The sequence below is a fragment of the Melopsittacus undulatus genome, chromosome 7 (assembly GCF_012275295.1).
Source record: "Melopsittacus undulatus isolate bMelUnd1 chromosome 7, bMelUnd1.mat.Z, whole genome shotgun sequence".
NCBI lineage: Eukaryota > Metazoa > Chordata > Aves > Psittaciformes > Psittaculidae > Melopsittacus > Melopsittacus undulatus.
Genome location: NC_047533.1, coordinates 23,630,469 through 23,643,201, shown reverse-complemented (window position 1 = coordinate 23,643,201; position 12,733 = coordinate 23,630,469). Strand labels below are relative to the sequence as shown.

At 43.9% G+C, this 12,733-nt stretch overlaps 1 protein-coding gene across 3 annotated transcripts in view; it reads right to left on the bottom strand.

Annotated features, from left to right (window-relative positions):
• The window catches only part of TBC1D1 (TBC1 domain family member 1), a 103,818-nt gene extending 99,589 nt beyond the window's left edge, over nt 1-4,229 (bottom strand). For 2 of the 3 annotated variants that reach the window (XM_005149136.3, XM_031048964.2), the window contains exon 1: nt 4,094-4,229. The gene's annotated coding sequence lies outside the window, so the exon portion shown is untranslated. Of the gene's footprint in view, nt 1-3,501; nt 3,544-4,093 lie in introns of those variants that run through there. The other variant, XM_031048963.2, reaches the window with a different exon arrangement.
• Nucleotides 4,230-12,733: the final 8,504 nt, after the last annotated feature.

Below are 12,733 nucleotides of genomic sequence, written 5' to 3'. Positions count from 1 at the left end.
ACAGGTTAAAACTTAAACAGGGGAGGTTTAGATTGGATATAAGGAAGAAGTTCTTTACTGTAAGGGTGGTGAGGCACTGGAATGGGTTGCCCAGGGAAGTTGTGAATGCTCCATCCCTGGCAGTGTTCAAGGTCAGGTTATACAGAGCCTTGGTTGACATTGTTTAGTGTGAGGTGTCCCTGCCCATGGAATGGGGGTTGGAACTATATGATCTTAAGGTCCCTTCCAACCCTACTCTATGATTCTATTATTCTACTTCCATTGCTCTTGCACTCAGAGCTGAGAAGAGCTTGAGTGGCACTCCTCAGCTAACAGCTTTGCTGCTGTCTGAGAAATGCTAATATTCTCCAAACTGTATCATAATGTTGCCACTGTTTAACCTGCTTCAATTTATCTATATTTGCTCTATCAGCACAAAAACAGATAGGCAAACTGTAGCACATACGATATTTACACAAAGCATGCTAATAAATCTTACCCCACCTTCTATACTAGGAGACACCAGACCGACTCACTAATGTGAAACATGTACATAGGAACATACGTGTGCTCTTTGTCCCCAGCTTCTCTTTCACTGTGATTAACCCAGCCACTTCACATGAGCAGGGAGCTATCTTAGAAAGCATGCAACACTACACTGACAGTCTTGTAGCAAAATCTGATACTGTCTTTTTCATCAAGCTCTTGTTCTTCCAAATTAAGTTGTATTCTCACATTTTAATGTCACCAGAAACTGAAAGGGATGCCTTCAGAAAGAAGTCAAGGTGATGGTGGAACAGGTACAAAAATTAGTACTTCTGCCATTCTGAACCCCAGGTACTTCCCAGCTACATGTCTAAGAAGCTGTGCATCAGGCAGGATAGCATTCCTCAAAACCTAGCTTAAGACTATCATGAGGACTGAGGACAAGACACAGGCTCTGGGTGCCATTTGGCTAGATAGGGACAGGTCAGCTTTGAGGTTAGGAAGGAGAATCTTGTGGGGTACAGAGAACAGACTGTGTTCTTAACCTGAGAGGGTGGGGCACTGGAAATCAGGTTTTGGTAGCTGGAGGAAAACCATGTAGGTTTGGGATAGACTTAAACAAATACAGAAAAAAGGCAAGGGAGAGAGATTGATCTAAACCGTAGAAACTACATCAGTGGTGAAGAGTTATCCTTCATCCTTCTGCTGTTTCTTCTAGACAAAATGTAGTACAGATATGCAGCCAAAAGTTCAGACTCTTGTTCAGAATGTAGGTAACTACTGAGCTAAGCAATCCTTCACTCTCCTCCAGCTCTTCTCCTGATTTGGTAGCCTTCATCTGGAGTTGGAGCGCTGGGACCCACAGGAGAACTGATGAGTTTATAACGTGTGTCAAGCAAGGAAGCAGTCAGAGCTTCCACACTTCAATGATTAAATGAGCTTGACCTACAAACTGTTGAACAGGAAGACCTTCCCCAGTTCATCTGAGACAACTGTGACTTACTCCCTCAGACTGCTAACATGACAGCAGGTTTTTTTTCTGTAAGACAGTTTTTATTTCTCTTCTCTAAGAAGCTAAGCAAAACTTCCAATCATATAGCAAGATCTTGTGAAAAACAGCTGGTCTTAAAAACACAAATTTGTTCAGCTCTTCTCTGCATGATTTTATTGTTGAAACCTGCTGGCAAACAGAACCAGAGGCACTGGTATCAACTGCCCTTAACCACTGATTATTTTAGCAGAAATATCATACTACTTAAGGATTATGAGGAGCCCTGGCCTGCAGCCAGAGCTCTGGAATGCAAGCCAGAGCTAAATACTGCTTCTCTCCCTCTCTGTCTGACCCCTGACTAAGATTTACATTGTCTTCACTCATGCTAACAGACTTCTCTATCCACCTATCAGGACATATATAAAAAAACACAAATGAGAATATGTATTATGTATGTCATGATATGTCACTGCTGATGTTCACTGCTGATCAGTGCTGATGCTGCACTGTCCTTTTATGTTTCCATCATTATGTATGAAATTACTCTCTTACCTAGTATCACAACACATCATTCATTACGTTGTTCTACGGGGCAGCTAGTTGAAAGCTTTATCTCTTTTTTTCTTTTTTTTTTTGAGGTTTCAAGCAACATTTTTGGCCTGTTTTCTAGGTAGGTAAGATAGCTTAGATATCATAACATAGGTTGCTCTCCATTTGCAAATACTTCTAATTTAACTCAAACTGATAGTTAGGATCACAACACAGCCTTCTGTTGCAAGATGTTCTTTTTATCTCATAGCTACTTATTATCTGCTGTTTCCTTCTGGAGCTATGGCTTGCTGTGTGCAGGAGTACGTGCAAGTCCAGACAACCATTCACCTCAGAAATTACTTTTCATTTCCTTTTTTTTTTTCATATACATGCATTAAATGCTGACTTATGACAGATTGTTTTCAATGCCTTCAGCAGCTTCAAACACAGCCCTGAAAAATGTTCTGCCACATATTCTGAGCACCCCATTTGGGTTTGTGGTAGTAATCACATACAAGTTTATGATCAACTATCAAGTTAAGAAAATAGCTCACTGTTCCCGCCCTTGGCACCTATGTCCTTAATAGAGTCCATAGAACGTAATATACTGATGATTGATGTCTTCTGAGTCAGCCTCAGATGGACCTGGACAAAATATTGGGCTGTTCTTCTATTGCATTGCACTAAGAAAGTCTTTTTAAAAGAAAGCTTGTTAGGTAAACAGCATTTTGCATGCCATGCCTTTTTTATTCAATTGCATATCCACAGCCAAATACTTGCATCCAAGTTTTCAGTTAACCAAATTATAAAGTAAAAAAAGTGTTGAGTCATCCACGTACCACTCAATGTATTCCACATTCCTTCCAGCTTGTCATTTTTCTTACCTGCAGCATTTCTACTTTTGTGTATTATCTATGACCATGAGCATTTACACAAAACAAGCTGTGACAAATTTCTATTTTGGCATTTACAAGTGTTAAAAGCATAATCACAGTTATTGGCTCCGAGGTATTTGCTGTTAGGGAGACGTATATATTTATTAATTTTTACCCACGATGTTCCATTCAATCTCTGGGCTTAACAGCAGACACAAATTCCACCATCTGCACTCCTAAAGGTTCAGATCCACAGTATTAGCCTCTCTCCCAAACACAACATAGATTCGAAGCTCGCAGTCTTTTCAAACTGCACTATAAATAACCACATTTGTTTCATACCTCTCGTGAGCACAGATTCAAGAAATCATTCCCGCATGTGAATTTAAAGGGACACCAAAATAGTGCGCCAGCGTGTGAGGATTTTAAGGATAACCTCAACCGTGCTGCTCTAGAGAGGTTAGTTTCACCCCTACGGGAAGAGTCGCTGTGTTGCTCTGATAAGGAGCAGGTTCTGGGAGGATTTACACTAAGCGACTGTGCATTGATGGGAGAGAAAGATGCAGGCAAGAGTGAAAAAAAGAACTAAAAGCAGACGGTAGCTCATCAGGTCAACCGCACATTAAATTCAAGCAGGACCTTCGGTCACTCGGACGACAGACCCGCTCTCCCAGGTCCCTGTGCGCTGAGAAGCGCGGCACCGGCTCCCCGCCGTCCCGGCTCCGCTCCCGCCCGCCCTGTCCTGCCCCACGCAAGTACTGTTCCCAGGCTGCGACTTCACCGGGGGCTTCGTTACGACCGTCGGAGAGGGAAAGAGGGAGGGCGTCCGCCCTTGCTATCCTCGCTACCGGCACGGAGTGGGGCCCTGGCCTCCACCCGCCTCGCAGCCGTTTCCTCTCGGCCGGGTCTGCCTCCTTCTGCCACCTCAGAGTCCGGGTACAGCCCCCGGCCCGGCCCGGCCCGGCCCCGCCAGCCCGCAGCCGCCCCTTGGCGGGGTGTCTCACTTCTCGCCTCAACTCCTTCACTTCCTCAAAGCTAAAAGCCGCTCTCCCTCCCTTTACCCACCTCCCCCCCATCCCACCCCTCCACAAACACGGCTCGGCCCCCCCAGCGCCGCTTCCCCGGGCCGGCCCACAGCAGGGGCACGGTGTCCCCCACTGCCGCCCCGGCCGCCCCCCTGCCCCCCCCCCAGGCCTGGAGCTGGAGCTGGGGCTGACCGGCCTCCGCTTACCGCCGCCTGCCGCTGCAGGATGTGCTCGCTGCAAGGAAGTGCCGCCCGCTGTCAGGCGCCGCCGGCCCACCTCCTGCTGAGGGGCGAGGGACAGAGCCGCCAGCGGGCCGGGGGAGGGGAGGCCACACCAGCGCCCCGGGAGCGCGGGCGGCCCGGCCGGGCCAGGGGCTGCTCGCCGCCTCCTGTTGCTGTCCGCCCCGGTCGGGACGGGGGGGAAGCGGCCCCTCCCCTACCTGCCGGCTGTCCCGGGGGGAGGTCGGGCCGCACACCCGGCGGCTGCCAGTAGCCGCCTCCCCGCTCCCGCCCAGCCAGCGTGGGCGAAAATAGCAACAGGCGGCGGGACCCCTGCCAGCCCGGGGCGAGAGGGAGAGGCGCGCGACAGAGGCCGCCGGCGACAGGCGGGTACCCGTATCGCGACAGCGGGCAGCTGAGGCCCCTTATCCCGGCCCGTTTCGTCCCTCTCAAGGAGCATTTCGGTGACGCAGCCCCGTGTGCCTGTCACAACCTCGAACTCCCACACAAAACATGTCATTATCGCCTTGCCGTGGGTTAGCTGAAGGTGCGGGCACGGAAGGTAAGACGGGAACCGCTCTCGGGGAAGTTTCCTCACAAAGCTGGAACTAGCCCGGCACTTGGAACCTGAAGTGGTCAAGTCCCCCCCGGTCTGGGCCCAGTCTTGCCCGTCGGGCAGCCTTCCACAGGATCAGCTTCTCTGAATCACCTCCCACCTTCCGCCCACCTCTTCCACACACGAGAGCCACACATGCATACATATATAAAATCACTGAAGTTGGCACTAGTTGGTCTGTAAGTTGCCAGAGAGGATCTGGAAACTTAATTGAATACTCCCCTGTAAGTGCTCTTTCCAGATGATCAAGGTACCCCACATTCCCATTCTGCAAACCACTTTTACACTCAATTAATTTCAAGTCACCTTGGCAGTAGGACTGCTGAGTTACTTACTTTAAAGCCTGCGCATATTTGTAGAATCAGAGCTTTCTCAGGGAAATTTGCTCTGCTGCTGCATGTATGCTGTTCTGTGAAGGAAACAGTCAAGCTGTCAAACACAAGCACAATGTTTCCCCAGATAAGGAAAAGTCACATTTTGGTATGTAAACACATCCCTACTTGCAAAGCGTATGGTGGCTGTATCCACATGGCTTTTGCTTGCTAGGTGCACTTCCAAAGGATTGTGATACGTGAACTGAAGTGTGAAGCAGCAGTTCCCTCAGAGCACTTGTTCCCAATCTGCACTCAGTTCATGGTTGGCTGCTTCTTCATACATGGGAATAGGTATGAATGCCTCTTGGTTTTAGTGACATCCTTTATATTCATTAGGAATGGGAATGCCATCTCTCTGCAAACCATGTCTGTCTTAGTTTTTAAACCATCATAGTTAGGGACAAGGCCTTTACTCCAGTTATCCCTGCCAGCCTCAGTATCTGAGACAATTGTGTCCCTTTGCTCATTGCAAACCCTGCTGCCTGTGTCTTACATGACTGTAGTCATGTTCTAGAAGATACTGAGCTGCAGTCCCATCCAGACAGCTCCAGCACTTCAGACAAAGCTTATACATTACCAGATCTTTTTGCTGCTTCACTGGGTGCCTTTCAGAAGGTGGTAAGGAGATAGAAAAGGATCCTACAATACTATTTCTTGCTGGTTGGGAGATCCTTGAACCACAACAGAAGTCAATGCTAGAGTATCACAAATACAAATCCTTTCTTCCTCCTCCCCTTTGATAGCTGGGAAAGAAATCAGACTGTGCTTGAACTCGCTGACAGGGCCCTCTGTTATTTTTTTCCCATTATCTCTGGCTCATGTGTTTTAATTCTTTGCCTAGCAGACTTTTTCATTCAAATAGGCATAAAATATTTCCTTACAGTTAATAGGAGATGAAACAAACCTGGAGTGTTTATATTTGGCAAAAAGCTTGAAAAGCTGTTCAGGAACAGCCGATCATGTTTAATGCCACCAATTCCTATAATACTTAGTAAGGTGTGGTAAAAATATATTATCCGAGTGCTTCAAAATTAAATTTTGGTATAACTTTTGAAACATTTTGTGATAATTTTATTACCTGAAAATTTCCAAGTAATAAAAATACAATATCTGTCAATGGTTTTAGAAGGTATTAGTCTGATGTCTGCCACCAGCTCGACAATAGATTAAAACAGTCATAGTAAGAACAACATATGACTAATGAGATAGAGCAGAGAAACACACAGGTCACAGTAAGCATCTGGAGCAAACTCCATCATATTCAGCTGTGTACATGTAAGTGGTCATTCATTGCAGTTCTGGTAATAGAGACTTTTAACTTCTATGACAGAAATCATTTGTGGAGAGGTTTAAAAACAATGCACAAGAAAAAGTTTAAAGCTGAACCAGGTGAAACAAAGAGCATTTAGGTATGAGCACACTTTGGTGTGACTGGTGATAACAATGGAGAAAAACAGCTCTCATGGATAAAAGAGTGCTTCTGAAAAGCTGCAACTGTACTATATGGTCTGTCCTTGCAGTAGGAGGGTATTTCAATGTTCCATAGCTCATGGTCTGTGTAAGGTGATACGGGTATGCAAAAGATGGGATTGTGCATAAAGTCACCTTCTCTTTCTGTTTTTAGCACCTATTAGGTCTAAAAGATGTAGTCCCCTGTTCTCACAATTCAGCATCCACACTTTCCTGAAGATAGGTATTTAAATGCTTTATTTGAAGAACAAAAAGGTCACTCTGTCTTGTTACATATGTTTATCCAGAACACAGGAAGACAAGTTTGTTTCTTACTCAGCCTGAATAAGACAGAGTGTTCATCCTGCCTTCCATGAAATCATCAGCCTCCAGGACTGACAACTGGACTGCATTCCTTTTCTCTACTTCCTGATGAAAGTAGGGATAGGGGAAAAACACCAGTTTCATTTGGGAGCACAAGAAGAGAACCAGAAGGGGGGCATAAGTTCCAGCCTGTAAAAAGTAAACATTTCCATATATTCCAGGGACTGGAATCCCTGTATTCAGGTGAAAGCCCTGAGCACCGAACTTACTAATAATTTTTGCTTTTCTGATTCAGTAAATCTCTGTTCATTTTTCCTTCACAGTCCAGTTTTACTTTGCAGTAGACTATTAACTAAAACAAACCATCACATTAAGTTCTTCAGACTGAGGAGGGAAATCATAGAATAGTTAGGGTTGGAAAGGACCTCAAGATCATCTAGTTCCAACCCCCCTGCCATGGGCAGGGACAACTCACAATACACCGTATCACCCTAGGCTTCATCCAACCTGGCCTTGAACACTTCCAGGGATGGAGCATTCAGCCTGGGGTTTCCACATCCTGCAAACATGATGTATAAAAGAACGCCAGTTTAACCATTAGCAGTTTGTTCAGTTGCACATCCAAAAATGCAGAGAAAAAGGCCACCATTGCCTTTTGTACAGAACCTGGATAAACAGGCTTGTATGAGGCACGCTATGGCAACATGTGGGCAATGGAGCCTCACTTGTAGACTAAGGAGAAGCATCTACTCACTTGATCCCAGTTGGGGTAGGATTGCATGTCAGTTCAGATTTAAGCTACATGTGCTTAGCCATGGGTGAGGGCACAGCTTGGGGCTGCCCAAGGGTGAGTGTGGATTCACCCTTTGAAGTACCACAAGGCAAATGCAAAGTTTTAAGTTTCCACCCAAGATCCTTTCAGAGTTCAAGTCTCTATAGTTGGGCAGCAGTTGAAAGCATTAACACTTCGGATTATGAATTTGAATGCAGGCACCTACGTTATGCTTCAGTTGCATTATAAGCCTCTGTGCTTCTCCCTTTGGATGAATTGTACATAATGATGGATTTCTGTTGCTATTATGTAAAACAGTTTGAGCCTTTATTTGTGATTTGTTTCATGTAAATCTGTTTAGTACCTTATTCAGGGCATGATACTGTTTTGCAGTCCTTTGACTTAAGTGAGCTCTGGATGAAGTACTACATTCTTATCCAATGACATTGTATCTCCAGATGCTATTTATATGTAGTTCCAGACATTTCATAAACAAAATTTGAATTATAACTGTTATTATAGCACATTTGCCTATTTCATATGCTGTAGGAATGCATGCCAGGAACATTAGTTAAGGATTATCTTCGTATGCAAGAGGCTGTTACCACTGGGCATGAGTAAAGTATCAAGAAAGAGTTGAGCTACTGTTACAGATCCTGCCTGCTGCTCCCTCTGTGGTTTTGCACATTTCAGATGTCATCATTAATCCTCCCTGCCCTTCATTCCCACAAATACATTCGAAAATTACTTACCAGTGATGGTTTATTTTAAGCTTTTCCTTTTGTTTGGAAGCTGCTGTTGCTATGTCATCATTTATGTTACAATTTATTTAGGTGGGTATTAGGATATGATTGGACAGTTTATCCCATTTGGATTGGTTCATCCCATTATGTTCAGTGTTCTGATAGTGTATGACCTCATGTTACCTGGCGATTGCTATACAAAAGAGAAATGTTGGCTTCCATGCAGAAACACTGTCCTTCATGAATTTGAGTGTTTATGTAGTGCAAAGAAATACCATGCAGGAAGGCAGTTCAACTTCATTTAATTACTTTACTTTTTATTACTTTTGTACTTATGGGCAGAGGAGAGTTTTCTTGACTATTATTTTTATTTACAATTAAGTTTTAGATTTATATATGGCATCCCGGTGCCTTCAGCCACAGAATCCTGAAAGTCTACAGTCTGGTAAAGACTTGAGCTGGTGCTTAAATATGTTAGCTTGGTATCATTTTAATGTTGCTATTTGCAATGACTGTTAAACAAGGATGTAAGGTTTGCTGATTGTTAGTGTGTCAAAATCCCACAACCACTGTAACTTTGAAAAGCAATAGCAAGCAGGAAACTTAATTTACAGAAACTTTGTAGGTGAATTAGTTACAGCTTTAAGCACATACTTGTACAACATTAAAATAATTGTTTGTATGCTAAATATTCTTTTATAGTGAATTCCAATTGTACAATTTGTCATTATATAGCAAAAGTCTCAAATAAATCTTTCTGCAACTCAAGTACAATACTTGTGTTTTTCATAATATGCTGTGGACTAGGTTCACAGCCTGTAAGGAAGATGAAATGCAGTTACTTCCATCTAGCCAAATTGGTCAAAAAGTTTACTGGGGAAAAAAAAAAAAAAAAGAGGGTGAATTTAAGTTGTGGCTAGTAAACAAACTAGGAACTTTCAAGGGAAGTCCATCAGTCTACACTTAAAGCATTACAATGTTTTGGGTATTTGGGGACAAGTTTTTAGTACTATACTAATTTCTTCTCGGTCTAGAGGCACTTTCCCCCTAGCCCCATAGGCATAATTCCGTATAGGATAAAACGTGTACAACATTCATTGGAATTATGTGCCTTAATGTGGCTCATTTTTCATGGTTTTGGTAACTTAGGGATGTGTCTTACTCTAGCAATAGTTAGGGATTCCCTGATACTTGAGTTCAGTTTGGGCTGCAAGCATTCTTTATTCTAGCCATGGCAGTTTCCATTTCTGGATAAAATATTAGTGTTCCTGCTCCCAGTTCAAGGCTGGTTATTCACACATTATTTAATGTCTACGCTGGGACTAATCATCTCTAAATTGGCTGCCTTATCTTACACAACACTTTGATAGAGGAATTAGACCAGCTGTGAAGAAGCTGTAGCTGCACACCCATTCCAACTTGCAATATTAACTTCTCTCTATGGTATACTTTTACTGCCTTTGTTTCGGTTCTGTATTTCAGTTCTAGATCCTCTTTCTCTGATGCAAGAAAAGGTTAGTAAAGACTCTAGCAACAAGAAGTTTAATCTTGTAATTCTGTAGTTTGTCATAGTTGTTCAATGAGCTTCCTAAACCACTGTGGGGTTTTTTTGTTTCCCCTTACACAAAGTTGTGAAATTCTGTTTGGAACAGAGCAGGAAATGGAGAAGTAAATCTTCTGTCCCTGGGAAGACAGAATGATACAGATTGGGTCATCATCTTGACCATATCTGTACTGTTTCTTAGGATGATCTAAAGCCATCTTAAGGATGTCTCAGTATGTGTCAGTTCATTGCTGTCCCCACTGCCAGACTTCTAAGATATTTGCAGAATTCTCCAAGTGCATCCACTCAGCGTACCGCACAAAATCGCATAGGCCTTTGTGGGATGGCTGTAAAGGCCCTTTGGTCCTGCCTTATACTGTATTCACCTTCGTAAGACCGTCTGTATAACCTAAAAAAAGGAGTTCTCAGCCTGATGACAATAAATCACAGTCTTGCCATACCAATACCTGGTAGAGGTAACCAGTTTAGGGGATCAGTTAGGTGGAAGATGAGAGGGGTATGAAAAGGTACCCTTTAAAGGTCTAAACAAGGGGAATTACGAGGACAGTGGTAGTAGGGGCAGCAACATCATCACAGCTCTACTATCAGCATGTTAGCTGGTTTGGGTCGGAAAGGACTATTTAAATATCATCTAGCCCGATTCCCTTGCAATACGTAGGGACATCTTTCACCAGATAGGTTGCTCAAAGCCCCATGCAGCCTGGCCTTGAACACTTCCACGCATCAGCCTGCCACAGCTTCTGTGGGCAACCTGTTCCACTGCCTCACCACCCTCATCATAAAAAATTTTTGCCTTATATTCAATCTAAATCTACCCTCTTTCAGTTTTAAACTGTTACTCCTTGTCCTGTCACTACGGGCCCTGGTAAAAAGTGTCTTTCTTAAAAGCTCCCCTTATATATTGAAATGCAACAATGAGGTGTACCTGGAGCCCTCTCTTTTCTGGGCTCCAGCTCTCTCTGCCTGTCTTCATAGGAGAGGTGCTCCAGCCCTCTGCCTGTTTCTGTGGCTCTCCTCTGGACCTGCTCTAGCAGTCTTTCTTGTGCTGGGGTCTCTAGAGTTGGATGCAGTACTCCAAGTGGGGGTCTCACAAGAGCAGGGTAGAGAAGGAGAATCATCTCCCCTGACAAAGCCCAGGGCTGCAGGCTTGCATATGTGCACAAAGTCCCCCTTGCCCTGGCTATGGCTCATCAGTGCCCAGGCTGAACGTCCTGCCCCAGCCTGCCTCCTCCAGAACTGTTCCTCTGGCTGTGCTCTTCAGCATGGGACCCCATACACACAGAGATATCACTGGTGAGTAATACATCTGTGGTGCATTCATCCACACTGTGGTTTAAAGTCAAATACAGCCTCCACAGATGGAGGCTCCACAGTCTACCCATCCCATATGCCCTAGATTTGTAGCATATCTAGGCTGCTGCAGGAATGTTTTATATTTATCATATGTGTACTACAACTCTTGTTTTAGCATATATGGTTTAGTGTGTGATGTCCTGCCCATGGCAGGGGGGTTAGAACTAGATGATCTTAGGTCCTTTCCAACCCTAACTATTCTATGATTCTTTGATTTTTCTTTCAATAAGCTTTTGTCTTTAGCAATCTGGGAAATTATGCATACCCCACCATGATATGTCCCCTATTGCTGTATCTTCTGGCAAAGGTGCTGTCCTGTCTCAATCTTGACACTCAGTCCACAGTGATCACACTGTGAGAGACTGAATACCATAAAAAAGCCAATATCAGAAGCACTGACCAATATCATCTAACCAGCCAGTGAGCAGTCTGGTTTGGAAGCTTGTGAAGAGCTATTTGCTTTGAAGCTCACACTGCAGTGCAGTGCAGGAAACCATGTTTTGCAAGAGTGGCCTGTGGTTGAGTCACGAGACACATGTTCAACTCTACCAGAGTTGAACTCTCCCTATACCAGAAATTCATGTAAAGGTCCAACATTTATCCTTCCACCTCTCACATAGCCAGTACCATGAAATAAGGTGCCTTACTCTGTTCTGGGGACCATATGTCTGTCTCCCTCTCCTCCCCCCAGCCTGACATTGGCTAGAGAAAGGCATGGACATTCAGTAGTCTTTTTGTTTTCCAGAACTGATAGTGTAGCTTGAACATAACACCCTACATCAACTGCTATCCTGCATACACAAAAGACAGCACTCCTTTGAGAGGATGTTCCAAAGACATAAACAAGCTTTTACAGGAATGGCAGATAAAGCAAATTAAGGCCAAGTTAGGAGAATCAGATGTCCCAATCTTCCATTCTGCTTGTCATCCTCCTGCTTTTTTCTTCTAATCAATGTGCAAAAGAAATAGTAATAGCATGTTGGAGCTAATTCCTTTAAGCTTTGTTCTCCTACTTGAGTACTGGATTACCCAATCTCCACACACTATCTCAATTTAAACTTCCCCCTTACGTTTTTCTTTTCATGCCTCCCTCCTGCCTTTTTATAAATGAAAAAAAATCACTACCTCCTGTGCTGAGGGGCAGGAAAGAAGAAAAAAGGGAGCAGTGGGTAAGTTTCCTGCTTAATTTCTCTTAATTAATATTAATTTAAAAAAAAAAAAAGATGACAAACCCCAACATTTTAAGTCTGGTAATGTTGCCTTCAGATTTCATACAAAGATTCTTTAATCAGAAAAAAGTCCAACAGATTAATAGACTTTCTGGCACAAGGTCAGGTGGAAAGGGACTGGTGATTATTTTTTTTTCAGTGTCTTAGGAAGTTCTACTTTCCTTCTGAGAATCAGTTCAGATTTACAACATGCCAAATGCATTC